The sequence below is a fragment of the Lynx rufus genome, unplaced genomic scaffold (genome assembly GCF_022079265.1).
Source record: "Lynx rufus isolate CCGP_SWC_20201006 ecotype Redwood Valley unplaced genomic scaffold, mLynRuf1.p SCAF_2, whole genome shotgun sequence".
NCBI classification, from domain to species: Eukaryota; Metazoa; Chordata; class Mammalia; order Carnivora; family Felidae; genus Lynx; species Lynx rufus.
In genome coordinates this window covers 27,707,432-27,723,984 of record NW_025814834.1, presented here as the reverse complement: position 1 = coordinate 27,723,984, position 16,553 = coordinate 27,707,432, and positions in this window count along the sequence as shown.

Here is a 16,553-nt window from a genome sequence, read left to right as displayed (position 1 = left end):
TCAGTTTGGGCTTGAACAACACTAATATCAAGATTATTCAAACAGAATATCTTGATATGAGCACTTCACTCATATTAATAGTAAAAATATAAAGGTCAAATACGGCTCATCTCAAGGTATGATCTTTGCTGGTCACTGGAGATTTAAATAATCACAGAAATGAGTGCAAACTACAATGGGCAAATTTGGGCATGAGAAATGGAAGCATAGCTCAAAGGTGGCAAAGCTGAGCATTTTTTTTTTTTCAACGTTTATTTATTTTTGGGACAGAGAGAGACAGAGCATGAACGGGGGAGGGGCAGAGAGAGGGAGACACAGAATTGGAAACAGGCTCCAGGCTCTGAGCCATCAGCCCAGAGCCCGACGCGGGGCTCGAACTCACGGACCGCGAGATCGTGACCTGGCTGAAGTCGGACGCTTAACCGACTGCGCCACCCAGGCGCCCCCAAAGCTGAGCATTTTTAATGGTGCTGCCTGATGAGCATTCCTCTTCTCTATTTAAAAGATAGAATGAGTATGTAAATAGCTTGGCAATAAAGCCTTTCATAAATAGAATCTGACCAGGGTGTCCAGGATCTGTCCTAGCCCCATCTCTCACTTTGTGAAGTAGGACTCAGGGCTACTGACAAACAATAGTCAATAGGGATCTCTGTGGTGATGGATGGTGGCTTAATAGATCTTGGTGAGCAGGATTCTTTAATCCTGAGTATGTGTATAAGATCCAGGGGACAAATGGATACCTCAAACTGGACAAAAACGTTGTTTGCATGAACTTGGAGATATTGAAAGAGAGGAAATAGAGCTTTCTTTATAATATCGAAGACATTTTTGGCATAAAGTTTAAGAACCACTGTTGTGGATTTTCACTGACTGTCCTCATAACACCTCTTGCAATGTAATTACTCTAAATCTCACATGCTTCACCTGTCACATTACTATTAATCATTTCTATCTCCCATTTCCCCAAAGCCATGCCTAATATTACATGTATTAATTTCAACATTAAATATTACATTACATTCTAAAACTATTTTTTCTATATGAATGAGTTTGCATTTATGTAGTCTGACATGCATTCTAATATTTCCTGGACTATTTGAATAATGTCCAGTTTTCATATAATTACTTTCTCTCTTTTTTGCCATTACTCCCAAAGGTACTCAGGTTGCTATTTAAATTCCAGATATCCAGGAGAAAGACTAAATGGAGACAATGACTGTAGTTTTTCTCCCTTTTAATGTCTTTTCACTTGGGACACATGCATTCTCAACATTAACAACCAGCTGCCATGTGTAACTGAGATAAGGGCTTTCTTTGATCACCCCCCCCAGCCTGAAGCCCTATCTCCTTGGGAACACTGACACTCTTAAATCTTTGCCAGTTGATAACTGATCGCTTTCTGCTGTTCCCCATGACATATGTTTTCTTTCATTATCATCTTTTTTATTTTGTCTTATTTGCTGCATAACATTTTCACACATGCATATCTTTTTTTCTCCTCATAAGTTACACACTATTAAAATGAAAGAATCATAACTCTTCCTACATTGTATGTTTCCTAGTTCTTAATATAATGGATACCAGGCATTTTATTTATCAAGTAAAATATATCAATGTTCTCATGCCCTATAATCTTTGCATCCATTAAATTGATCACTTCTTCCTCAACTCTCCTTAGGAAAAGAATTAGCGAGAATTTGGTTAGAATTTTAGGATTTGGTTCCATATCTACTATAAGCCATAGGTCAAAGCCTACAGGTTAACAATTTCACGTTTCTTTCTCACTGCTATCTTTAAAAAAATTTTTTGTTAACGTTTATTCATTTTTGAGAGACAGAGTGTGAGTGGGGGAGGGGCAGAGAGAGAGGGAGACATAGAATCCGAAGCAGGCTCCAGGTTCTGAGCTGACAGCACAGAGCTTGATGTGAGGCTTGAACTCACCAACCATGAGATTATGAACTGAGCTGAAGTTGGATGTTTAACCTACTGAGCCACCCAGGCTCCCCTTACTACTATCTTTTAAATAGTGAGTCTCAAATTCAAATGCCTACAGAGGCCAAGCAGATGACCTGTGTGTGTATTTATGATGAAGTTTTTAATAATTCCCAGGATACTCAATGCTATCATAAAACAAAGGAGCTAGAAAAATGAACATCCCTGATGCTGTACTATGTATGTGTAGGAATTAGATAAAATGTTATTTGAAGAGAGAAGAATAGCTCATTAGTGGCCTCAATTAGGTCAGCCTATTAATCTCACAGAGTGGCAGTTCCACAGCTGAAGCCAAATGAAAGAACCTTCAGAGACATTCACAGGAATCCAGGAGTCCAGAGGTCCTGTGTTATCATCAGATGTTTTCTGGTCCATTAAACAATCACTGTGACCTCAGGGGTGCATCAGGGAGAAAAGTAATAGCAGGAAGACAATAAAATTGCCTAATTGGGTATTCATGATGACAGTTAAGATCCTCCTCCAGGCACAAAACACAAAAATGTGGTTGAATCAGTCAGTAACAAAGGGAGAGAAAACAGAAGGGTAAATGTTCAACACATAGGTAAGCTATACACAAAGGAGGCCGGATTGACATGGGAGAAATTAAAGGAAGATTTGGAAAACCGTGCAGATCTTCATAGCTCTTTAGGAACATATTCTATTCTCTAAAAAGGATCAAGATAGTTTAAAATCAAAGAATGGTTCTAGCTGAGGTTAAATATAATATGAAAAGTAAAACACTGATTTTTTATTTTTTATGCTTTTCTGTATTTTTTTTACATAAGCATGTAAAAACACTGATTATGTAAATCATTAGTTTTATGTTTTTATGTTGTTGTGTAATGAGCAAACATAGAAAAGGCTTTCTCATGGGGTTTTTGGGAGACAATTCTCCACAGGTCTCCCAAATTTCTATATAGTTTCTGAGCAGTTGTACTGACTGCCCTTTGTTCTAGACTATCTTTCAAGAATGCTTGTATAGTCCATAGTTTGGGTGACATAGATAGTTTCTTTCCTGGAACCAGGAGAGGGTTTGATTATAGCCTTGGATAATGGAGATAGTTTCTCTCTGAGCAAAGGGCAGGCATGCTTACTGCCCATTTTGAGTTCCCTAAGCTCTGGGTTCCTCTCCTGTAACACAATCTATCATGTGTTCAGTTACCATCTGGCCGTCTTCATGTCCCTCTGTGGGAATTAGTCTCAAGGAATCACTGCAAAAAATGCTGATAAGTTGACCTCCATTATTGCTAAGTAATAAACTGTTTCTTATCTCTATTTCAGAAGTCTTGTGTCTTCTGTCAATGTCCATAAAATCATATATTTAAACTATTCACAGCTCTTGATAAAGTTTAATTACTCCTTAGGATATATCTTAGCACCTTTTTTCAATGAGTTGACAAAAAGCACATATAGTACATGGCTATGTACTCTTTGGCTAAAGCATAGGGCTTCCTTTTTCTTTCTTTCTTTCTTTCTTTCTTTCTTTCTTTCTTTCTTTCTTTCTTATCTTAGTTTACTCTTACTTGTCTTGTCTGATATTCAATGAGCTGTATCTTTGGTTCCTTTTCAGTGATAGAAAATCATTTATTCAAGTTGCCATTTTATCAGAAAAACAATAGGTTAGGGTGTTAGCACAGTTTAGTTGTATTTCAACTTGTTTTACCTACCTAGACTGTAATAGGTTTATAATTACTTTAAAATCTAAGACTGAGTCTGGGTGTACCATTTTTGTGTATGATTCCTATGTCAGCTATTCCATTAAGAATTTATCTAATCATTTAACAATTTCCAAAGGAAAGAATTGTCTTTTTGCTTGCTTGTATTTCTTTAAATAAATTTAGAAAATATCTTCAAGAGTTACCATTACACAACTGAAAAGCTAAAAGTAAAGATGGAGAAGCAAGAACACTTAAAAATCCAAGGAAAGTCTTCTTTTACCAGTAGTCCCAATTGGCTGGCAAAAAAAAAAAAAAAAGGGAAACACTCCAGTTTTGAGGTGGGTGGAAATATCTACTTAATATTTAGCTACTAATAAGTCCATAATCTATGCTCTATATTAGTGTTTGTTTATTAACTATTGCAATACATAACAATAAATCTCAGTTACTTAACAAACAGGGCAAACCTTACTGTATTCTCGTCTGATATTAGTTGATTAGTTGATGGGTAGGCTCAGGCTCCAGGGAGGCCCTTAGGTACCAAGGATTCATTATGTGACGACTCCACCTACTAAGATCTCCAGCAAATCCTCTACATAAGTCTGTCAGCCCAGAGAAGAGAAAGAGAGGAAATCAGATCTGCTTTCCATTATGGTGGCAGGATGCGTTCCTTAGGAAGAACCCTCGGAGATGAAGATCTGTGTTCAAGAAGTTTTCTGGGGAGTGCTTTTGGAATCAAAACCTGGAAAAGAATGAAGGAAGTATAACTGGGCAGAAAGAAGACTTAAGCTGTGATGCCGTCAAAACAAAGGCTTCTGCTGACCCACAGGGAACCCTGGAACTCAGATTTGTCCAGAATTTAGGCTAAAAGGCCAGGACTTTATACCCATACAGAGATATCACTGAATGTGGTTGTCCCCAAGAAGCAAATGCAGTCCTTGGAGGAAGTGCAGCTCTCTTCAGGTGAGAGCCATCACTGGAAGAGGCTATTTAGCTGTGAGCATTGAACTGTCAACACTGACAGCAGGTAGCAGAGTGAGGGCTTCAGTCCTGAAAAGGGAGATCCGAGTGGCACAACACAGTGTTCACTACAAATATCTTGGCTGGAGTTGACTTGTATCACTTCTGCTCACATTGCAGTAGTGAGATCTAGTCACATGTCCCCAACAAGCTCTGAGGAGTTGGGGGAGTGCTGTCTACAACAGTGCTGCTCAAAGTAAACTGTTCTACTAAATCCTTGAGACTTAAATGAAAATATAAATAAACACATTACTTCCTTCATTGGGAAAGTTTTTCTGGGGAAAAAATGTTAGCTGAACTTAACTGTGTGCTTAGTGATGTAGTTGATTCATAGTCTGCTCTTAGTTCTTTATTTTTGTTTATTTGTTTATTTTGAGAGAGAGAGAGAGTGCATGTGAATGTGCTTGCGCTTGCACCTGAGTCGGGTAGGGGCAGAGAGAAAGAGAGTATCCCAAGCAGGCTCTATGCTGTCTGTGCAGAGGCCATCTTGGGACTTGATCTCATGAACCACGAGATCATGACCTGAACTGAAATCTAGAGTCAGTAGGTTAATTGACTGAACCACCCAGGTGCCCCTGGTCTTATCTCTTCACAGCATTATGAGTTATAGAGTTCATAGAACAGTGCCAAGCACCACACACTGAGGAGCATAGGACTAGCTGTGTGCCCAGGAAGAGGAGAAGGCATGGATATAGTGAGTGCTACTGATCTCTACCACTTCCTGGTATGTCTGCCAGCTAGCTTCTGCCTGTACCATTCTGCTCTGTCCCCCATCTTGATTTAGTCTCCTTGCATCTCAATTAATTTTATAATCTGAGATCACCAGTTGTCTCTTCTCTTCTCTTTGCTGATGTTACATTGACTTTCAGCTGCTGGTGAGATGCTACTCTTGCTGTTCCTTATTTCCTAACTCCACAACACAGGAGGTGCTGTGAACTTTGGCGAAAGGACTTATGAAGATTATTCATAGAGCATTGGGACAATGATGCTGGAGGCAGGTATAGGAGATTCTGGAAAATCAGGGGAAGAAAATAAATGTGTATGATTTCATTTTAAATGTTTAAGTTTGTTTTAAAGGCCAACTGTTCCTCAGTCTGCTTTTTCACCTATTTTCAAAAAATAGGTAGTCCTAAGATTCTTTTATTAAGTTCATTGGGATGATCTTGGAAACTTAAATCCAACAAAGTCAGATGATTTTCATGTATAATAGATTTATGCCTCTTAACTATTTGATAGACCCTACTACAGAGAAAACTCTATTGGAGTTTGAATAGTTTCAGGAGGTTGGAGAAAATACAAGAAGAGAATAATTTAGGATTTGGACAAAGAAGCCATTTATAAAAGAATGGACAGAATGACACTGAATGGTGTCAACAGATTCTACCAGACAGACCACATGCTTAGATCAATGGTGACTGCAGAATAAAAAGCTCTGACGCTGTCTGATGGGCTGTTATTCAACTAATGTAAGAAAATTTTGTGCACCAAATAATGACAAAGTGGAAAGGATTGAGGTCCTTAAAAGACTGCCCTACATAGTGGTAACCCACTATCAAGAAACACTCACCCAGGTACTACACTATGAAAGAAAAACGTGTTTATTGTCAGACATATTTAGGTGACCTTGGACAACGTCTTCTTAGCTCGACTATCAAACATTCAGTATATTTGATGGTCAGATTCTCAGAGGTGTTAAATTTCTCTCAACTTTATTCCACACATCTTCGTGTCCTAAATAAAAGGTGAATTTTTCTTATTTGACTAAATAATGTCTTTTACATTTTCATTCTAATTTATGCAATTTCATGATAATAAAAATAAGGAGTTTGTTTGTTTATTTATTTATTTATTTATTTATTTATTTATTTATTTATTTATTTATATATATTGCTTAGGGATCCTTTAATCTTAACTCCTAACTTGTGACAAATGTTTTTATTTTATTTTATTATTTTATTTTATTTTACTTTATTTATTATTTTTACCTTGCAATGACGAATACTCATCCCAAATTTTGCTACACTGGTGTGTGGCATTATGAAATTTGTGCCCATAAACTTTATAGCTATTTTGGGATCGTTTCTTTTTTCTAAAGAACAAGAGTCTCGCATCATTCAGTTATACTATTGTTTATCACCTATCAATTCTTCTCTGCAGAAATGAATTCACTGAAATAACTACAGTATGATTATTTCTAATGACCAGACATTTAGAAATGACATTTTAACCTAATGTGGCATAGCTTCTTTTAGAAAAAATCTAAAACATAAAATTGTAAATATGTTTTGATTCAATTAGTGTTGGCATACAAGGTTCTGATCAAATGGGATGCATTTGAAAAGCTGTAGATTTTCAAACATAAATTCAGACTGCAATTATACATTTTTATCTTTTATCCTCCAAAGAAGCTCCATGAAACAGCAAACCTTCTGTTGCCAGTCACTTCACTTCTGATGAATGGAAAAAGACATACAGCTTCAGAACCAACTATGCTAGTTTAGTTAAAAAATTACTCAGGGGCGCCTGGGTGGCGCAGTCGGTTAAGCGTCCGACTTCAGCCAGGTCACGATCTCGCGGTCCGTGAGTTCGAGCCCCGCGTCGGGCTCTGGGCTGATGGCTCAGAGCCTGGAGCCTGTTTCTGATTCTGTGTCTCCCTCTCTCTCTGCCCCTCCCCCGTTCATGCTCTGTCTCTCTCTGTCCCAAAAATAAATAAATGTTGAAAACAAAAATTTAAAAAAAAAAAATAAAAAAAATAAAAAATTACTCAGAAAGTATCCTCAAAATTGAATCAGATGACCACATCAAAAAAGTCAACATGTCTTTTTAGTTGCTGGATGACTTTGTACTCTTAAAGATTATTGAAGACTTTTTTGTTCATGTGGATTATATTTATAATATTTATTATATTACAGATTGAAACTGAGAAGCTTAAAACTATGAAGCTTAAAAACTATTTATTTATGAAGAAAATCCTGCTTTATCAGATACGTATAGTTGGAAAAGGTAGTTGTATTTCAACAAGTTTTTCAGATAATTTCAGAAATATACACCAAATCTCAATAAGTAGTGGTTCCCTAAAGATGAGTTTCAAAATCCAAAATCAAAAAGCATATCACTGAACTATGCTACATTAAAATATGTTGTTTTATCTTGTACTTCAAATAGATCTTTCAACCATGTAAGATTTTGAAACATCCGGCATTGGTTATCATGAGTTATATATTTGGTCATCCTGAGTTACACTGATCTTCCTAATGTCAAATTTAATTATTAACATCAAAAAATAGTTAGGATCCAAATGCATTCAACATAGTTAAGGTTTTATTTATGTGTTTTGTGTTGTCTGAGAATTAAGACTCTTAATATTTATTTTTCATTTAATTAGATCTACCTAACCCCAGAGAATGTAAGTAGAAGCCATATGATATGAATCAGCTATCATGTGAGATTGGAGGCTATGTATAATAATACTAAGCCTGGGGCACCTGGATGACTCAATTGTTTAAAGATCCGACTTTTGATTTTGGCTCAGGTCACGATCCCTGGGATTGTAAATTTGAGCCCTGTATTGGGTCCATGCTGTGGAGCCTGCTTGGGATTCTGTTACCCTCCCCCCTCTCTGCCCCTCCCCTGCTAGCTCTCTATCTCTCTCTCAAATAATTAACCATTAAAAAATTAAAAAAATACTAAGCCTGTTAGCATATATGGAAATAATAGATTTTTTCTTAAATTCCACCTTTCTATCTCATTATGAAAATGTAAAATATATTGTGTCCCTCTGCATCACCTGAGATGCTCAAATTTATGTTCTTTTTTGTTTTTTGTAGTTGCAGAAAAGTAATTGAAACCTAGCACCAAAAGGGCACAAAGTGGAAAGTCAATGGAGGGTAAGATGCTGACCACTCATAAATTCCACATTCTACTTAAATTTGTAATGGTAAAAAGTACAGGTATAGTCCCTTGCTCACCTGATCACTAAACACCAGGGTTGACTGCAGTCCTGGGTTCATACCACTTCTCACCACTTAATGCCCAGGCTCTACGTACTGAAACTCTAGCCACCATCATTTTTCTCTCTAGAAAACCTCTCTTAGTGTCATTGGGGATTGTTTGTAATTCTTCAAAACCCTGAAAACGTATAAATCAAAGATCCAATGATACAGATAAGAGCTAATACCATGAGCCAGACACTGTTTTAAATAAGTTTATTAGATTAGTTAATCCTCATGATTACATGAAAAACTATTATTATTTCCATTTCATAGATTGGAAATTAAGGCAGAGAGAGGTTAGCTTACTCACAGTCAACCACATGGAAAATGGGAGGGTCAGAATTCAAACAGAAGCAATCTGATACCCAAGCTCTCACTCGTAAACTTATGCGATATTAAGAAAAAGGTCTGGTTAAAGTGAGAAAGTTACTTCTAAGCAGAACAAATACCCCTATTTTCATCTTAGTATACAGTTTTTAACTACCTAAGACTTTTTATTTTGTTTTACTATTTTACTTACAACATTATTTTATGGCTGATATTCCAAAATTTCGTATTTAGTTAATTTGTCAAACTATGATTTTTTTTTCAGGTCTTTAGCAAATAGGGCAACATACTATTTTGGAAATTTATATTTTAGTGTAATGTTAAACTTACAGAAAAGTTGCAAGAATAGGACAAAGAGCTCAATATAGCTTTTCCAAAATTCACCCTTTGTTAACATTTTCCCTAATTTTTCGTCATTCTCTCTTTCCTTCATTGTTTTGTTTTTTTTTTTTTGAGACATTTGAGATTGAATTGCTGAAATGATGGTTTTTTGCTCCTCAATTTTTCACAGTGTATTTCCTAAGGATATTCCTTTGCAAAATTACAGTTCAATTATTAAAATGAGGAAATCTACATTGGTACAATACTATTAATACAAGTAAATGTTCAAATGTCGACAATTGATCCAATAATCAACTCTATTATTCTAGTTTGCTTTTTCCAAGTCCAGCATCAATCATGAATCACATTTAGCTATGATCTTTCCTGAGTCTTTTGATCTGAAACAGTTCTTCAGCCTTTCTTTCCCTTTCTTGATCTTGACAGTTTTATGTGTCAAGTAATTTTGTATCATGTTTCTCAAATTTGGCTTGTCTGATATTTCCTCACAGTTGGATTCAGCATATTCATTTACAGATGGAATATCACAAAATGTATCTTTCTCTGTATCACATCAGAAGCCACATGATGCTGGTTAGTTCCATTAGTTGAGGTGGACTTTGATGACTGGGTGATGTTCTCCAGGTTTCTCTGCAGTAAAATTACTATCTTCCCCCTCTATAATTGCTAATTAATTTGTAGGGAGTTATTTCAAGACTGTCATGTAAATATTCTCTTCTTTATCAAATATCAGTTTTTGTTTGTTTGTTTGTTTGTTTACCTCCACTCCTTTTTCATTTGTCTCTTTGGTGTCTGGGTTCCAGCCAGGACACCTTGCCTCCCTCCCTGTATATTGCTTTCATTCTAAGATCATCTGTGACCTCCTTCATGGCAATTTCAGGGGATTTGTTTTTAATCTTCATTTGTCTAAATGCCCTGACAGTTCTTAACACTATTGACTTTCTAACTTCTGAAATTCTTCATCCGTCATTTATATAATACTCACTTTTTCTTTCTTTTTTTTTGCCTATCTCCCCCGCCCCCCCCCCCCACTACGCCCCATATCTTTCATCATATCTTTACTGTGGATATTTCCAAATGCCTCACTGTGGGAACTTCTCTCAATGGTTTCACCTCCTCTGAATGTTGGCCTTCGGTATATCCAGTTTATTCATCTGGATCAGTGGAGAAATAGTATGGAATAAGGAAAAAAAATATGGTTGCTAAAAAGAGAGGTTGTGTAGAGAGATGTCTTCCTTTAAATCCTCATTCTTCAACCTACTATCCCTGTAGTGTTGGTATTTTATTAAAATTTGCAAAGCCTTAGTTCTCTGGGTTCTTTGTGGTATCCCTGTTCTATACTGTGTCACCTGAAACATGGAAAGCAGACCCTTTCAATCACACATCTACAATCACTTACATTTTCTATTACTTTCTCTTTATCAGAGAAATAAGGAAATAAATGAATCTTGGTTATATAAGTTCTTGAAAGTCCTTCAGCCTTCCCTGGTTTCTAAAACTTCCTACTTCTGTTATGTCCAGGTACCCCTTCCTTAGGCTCCTGGTCAAATTCAATTTCTCGCCCTTTATGAGACAAAGCTCTTTAACTCCACAGTCTCTTCTCTGCTCCAGGAACTACTCCTGCCCATGTAGACCCTCTCCTGGGCCCTGCAGACCATGTATCCTCCTGTGGTCCAGAACCAATGATGCAGGGATTTTCATCTTTCCTGATTCCTACCCTCACTGATGTTAAAGAGATTTACCCACCTACTCCTACTAATGTGAATCTGCAACATCCCTTAGAAGACAGAGTTACAGTCTTGGCATATCATATCATTTTTGTATATACAAATATATATTTCTATAAAGAGCTTTAGAAAATATTGAATTTAGAAATACTTAGAAATATTTAGAGAATATTAAATAGAGCTTATGTCTCTAGGCTGTGTGACTGTAAGATTTTTATGTTCTTTATGCTTCAAATTATCTATTTTGCAATGGGCGCATGTTACTTCTATAATCAGGAATTAAAGTAAGGAAAAACTCTCCCGTCCTCCCCTCCCCTCCCCTGGCCTTCAGTTCTGTATTTCCAAGAGATGATGAGATGCCTCCCCCGGGCTTATCAGAATTCACAAACATGCCTGTTCTCTCAAATTAGCTTTGCTTCCCACCAACTCCATTAAGCCTCCTTTCATCTTTATTTCTCCTATTATAACAGACCCTGTGCTCAGTGCCGGGCCAATCTGTGAAATCGTACATTTTCCTTCTTTTTATGTGTTCCCATAATAAGTAACAAGAGAGGTATTCTGGCATTTAAAAAACAATAGTGTGAGACCCAGAATTTAAAAACTCTTCCAAGCACTAAAGTGAGTTATATATGTGAACAGTGTTTCCACTGTAGAGTGCTGTAAGTCATATATTGGTATATATTAGTTTTTATTTTCAAGAGTTTTGAAACTCCTCAAAGGTTTTGTTTAAGGAGTTGCATTTTGGGAAATATGGCCCAAAATAGTTTGAAGAAAGATGTTCATAAGAGGCTGGAAATGATGAAACATACCAATGTTTGTTGTAGGCAACCTCTAAGATGGCCCACAGTGACCTCCACCTCCTAGTATTCAGGACTTTCTCATGTAATTCCCTCCCCCTGATGGTGGGCTGGTGACTAGAAGTGACTCACTTCTAACACATAGAATATAGCAAAAGTCATATATATGTCATTTATGAGATTAGGTCATGGAAAGGCTATGTTCTCTCTCTCTTTCTCTCTTTCTCTGTCTGGGGAGCAAGCAGCTGTGTTGTGAGCACTTCCATAGAGAGGCCCACACATCAAGGAACTGATGTCTTTGACTAACACTCACTGAGGACCTGAGGTCACTCAACAACCACATGAATGAGCTTGAGAGTAGATCCTCCCTGAGTTGAGCCTTGAGATGGTTGAAATCCTGGCCAATGCCTTGAATGCAGCCTAGGAGAGACGCTGAGTGAGAGAACCTAGATGTCATGTCAAGATTCTGGATCCATAGAAACTATGTAATTATAAATGTTTGTCCTTAAAAGCTGCTAAATTTTGGTCAGTTTGTTACATAGCAAGATTATTCATATGGCCTGGTGAAAAATTACACTTTATACATAATGCATAAAATAAATGTTAAATGTTTTATACTTATTTAAAAATTTTTTTTAATGTTTATTTATCTTTGAGAGGGATGGAGACAATGTGAGTGGGTTAGGGGCAGAGAGAGAGGGAAGCACAGAATCTGAAGCAGCCTCCAGCTCCGAACTGTCACCACAGAGCCCAACGCAGGGCTTGAACTCATGAGCTGTGAGATCATGACCTGAGCTGAAGTCGGACGCTCAACTGACTGAGCCACCCAGGTGCCCCAAATGTTTTATATTTATTATGGCGTGCAAGTGAACAAGCTAATTATTCAATATTTTTGAACTGGCATATAATATTTTCCATACACATTTGTCTGTATAGTCTACATGTTTATAAGTTTACCGGCCATGTGGTAATATCATTAAGATACATCTGAATTTTCATAATGATTAAGAGTGCATTTTCTAGAACCAGACTGCCTGAGTTTTATCCCGGTGACCTTCTGCAAGTTTCTTTACCTCTCTGTGAAATAGAGAGACTAATAATGTTTGTCACATAGGTTTGTTGTAAGGATTACATAAATTAACACAGGTGAAGTGTTTGAAATAGAGCCTAGCACATAGTAAAAGTTTCAATGAATGTTAACTAATTTTTCTTCTTCCTTTGTTCTCCTCCTGTTGGATGGTTTAGTTGCATCCAACTTGTGATGCCTTTTGACCTGCATCACCGATGCCAGCTGGTTGGCTGCTTCTGGATTTCTTGTGGCCCTTTTGTCAGGGTGTCTTGTCAGAACACTTGGCAAATGTGTATCAAATGCCCAATGCCTGCCACGTTCTTGAACGGCAGCTGTACAGAAGAAGTAGAAGAAGTCAAGAGAGATCTGACTCCAAACATACATCTGCTGCTTCCTGGCTTTGCGGTTGGGCAAATCGCTTTCCTTTTCAGTTTCCTTGTCTGGAAGTGGGGCTAATCGTCATGGTCTCTTAGGGTTGTTAAAAGTATTGGAGGCGGGGAATATGAAGGTAATGTAAGTTGAGCCTGTGGCATATGGTCAGTGCTCAATAAGTTGGAGGTGCTACTTCTCAGCATGTGGCTAAACCCTCCAGATGCTGTACCTTTCCATCTACGTCAGGCTCCTTCCCAGGGCCTTCATCTGGGACTGCTTCTTTCTCCGTGGCTTATTCTTTATGATGTGAATAAGCCACTAAAGGGCTTTGTTTATTTATAAATGGTAACTTACTCTCTCAAGTGGCTGTAGTAGGACAGATGTCTTCATGTTAAAAGTAATCGCTTCTCAAAAGATGTCAAGGGTAGAATTTGTGAGGCCTGTTATATAGTTCATAACGTGTGTCCGATAGAGTCATCCGAGGATATTTTTGAGATGGACTACCCAAGGCCCTAAAAAAAAGGATTGTGATTCAGCAGGTGTGGGATGGCATTTGTGTTTCAGAAACAATTTAAAGCAAGATACTCAGAGCAAATCAATTCTCAGCTCCTGTGAGGTTTCTCTAATCTGGAATCAGATGAAAAACACTGATGCCCCGTCTGAAATTTTCAAGGCTGCATTTGAAAATGTTCTCTCCCCTCAGAGTAAGTTTGAACGCTTGACACTAAAATATTTTGGCACTTACTGATTTTTAAATCAGAAAGCAATTCTAAAGTTTTATTAACAAAGCCATATTTCAGGAGAGCAACAGTAGCCAATAACACCAAACATATATTTAAAGTAAACCCTAAATGCTGATTATGACAAAAAATCCAATAGTTTTTATTTAAACCATATTGACTGGCAGGGCATTCACTTTAGTGAAGACCAATGGTTCTCAAATTTGAGGAAGCTTCAAAAATCTCCTGGAGGCTTGTTAAAATAGATAGCTGCAGCTCATGGCTGGAGTTCCTGATTCACCGGGTCTTGGGCAATGCCCAGGAATTTGCATTACGAACCAGTTTCCAGGTGATACCGATGCTGCTGGTAAGGGACCACACTGTGAGAACACTGCCCTAGCCAAAACGTGAGGATAGATTCCTATTGGAGAATGGTGACAAAAGTCTCTCTCAGCTGTCAGGTAGACAGAGGACTACTGACAGTCTTGGGAGGAAATTTACTTGTGATTCATCTATATTTTGTAAAATGTTCAGTATTTCCTTTTGGGAGAAAGAACTGAAACGACACAAGAACATAGATTTTTTTTCCCCAAAAAATCTTAAAAAGGAGGACCCTGGAAATAAACATTTTTGTGCTTCCTTCAGGAGTTTTTATTATGCAGTGCAGACAACTCATAGATTCAATCATTTCCCAAGTTATATTGGCTCCCCTGTGCTCTGTTGAACACACGGAGGCACACAACACGCCTGCTCTCTGTGTGGCAGCTTGTGGTTTCTAAGAGCTCATGATCCTCTCTGATGCCCTGCCTAAGAGAGAAAATCTGCAGCTTTGCTGGCGAGCCCGGACAAATAGCGCCCCACCCCCCAACCCCCCAATAATCCAATACTAAAGGGGTTTCAATTGAAAAGTCTTCTTGTCACTCAAAGTTCTTTCCCTGACCACCTGAAGGTCTGCTGGGAGATCATTAATAATTAATAATCAATTAATTATTAATCAACCGAATTAGCAAATTGGCTGACTCTTAGAATGAGTCACTATAAATAAGCAATAATACATCTTGGTTGGATTATGTTTCCCCAAAAGATGTTGAAGCCCTGACTTTCTGTACTTGTGAATGTATTTATTTGAAAATAGGCTCTTTTTAGACAATCAAATTAAGATAGGGACATTTGTTCTCCATATTTAAGAGTCTCTTATGGTTTGCCTCCCTCCCTCTCTGTAACTGTTTTTTCTCCTTCCCTTCCTCCATGGTCTTCTGTTAAGTTTCTCAAGTTCCACATATGAGTGAAAACATGATATCTGTGTTCTCTGACTGACTTATCTCACTTAGCATAATACCCTCCAGTTGCAACCACGTTGCTACAAAATTCATTCTTTCTCATTGCCACATAGTATTCCATTGTATATATAAACCACATCTTCTTTATCCATTCGTCAGTTGATGGACATTTAGGCTCTTTCCATACTTTGGCTATTGTTGAAAGTGCTGCTATAAACATGGGGGTATATGTGCCCCTATGAATCAGCACTTTTGTATCCTTTGGATAAATTCCTAGTAGTGCTATTGCTGGGTTGTCGGGTAGTTCTATTTTTACTTTTTTGAGGAACCTCCACACTGTTTTCCAGAGTGGCTGCACCGGTTTGCATTCCCACCAGCAGTACAAGAGGGTTCCCGTTTCTCCACATCCTCACCAGCATCTGTTGTTTCCTGAGTTGTTCATTTTAGCTACTCTGACTGGTGCGAGATGGTATCTCAATGTGGCTTTGATTTGTATTTTCCTGATGAGGAGTGATATGTATTTTTTTTAAGTAGGCACCACGCCCAATGTGGGGCTCCAACTCATGACCCTAAGATCAAGAGTTGCATGTTCCACTGACTAACCCAGCCAGGTGCCCCTAAGCTACCTAGTTTGTGGCATCAGGTTATGGCAGTTCTAGAAACTAATATGGCATTTATTTATGAATACAAATATTATTGTTACCCATGATATTGTCATATTTCCACTTCATTAAAACTTTTCTAATTTTTTCTCACTGTTAGTTTTATTTGGTATTAACTGTCAGGGAAAGCAGAGTGCATTTCAATAAATAGTTGTTAATATGATTTGCCGTGTACTTTGGGGGAAAAAAGTGTTCTGAGTGTATTTCTGTACTTGTTTTACTTCTATAGGCACTTGTGGCCTTAGGTAATTAACACTGCTTACACATGTTTTTGCCTAAAATGAAACTCACTTGTCAATATATTTAGGCAGATCCTAACTTTACAAATCTTTCTCCTCAGAGCAAAAGGCATTTTTTTTTTTGTAGGACAGGCATAAAATTTATTTTTCTAAGTGGTGAGTCAATTGTTCCAAAACCACTTAAATGTTAGCTTCTATTTCCTTATGAGACACTCTCTAAAGGAAGCAAATTTTATCTTCAGTAGGTTAAGAGATAAAGGTTTTTGTTTTTGTTTTTGTTTGAAAGCTCATGTCCTAAGGGAGAGAAAAGTCAGAAGAAGAAAGTCTATCAGATGAAAATGTCAGCCAACTGTTTCATAT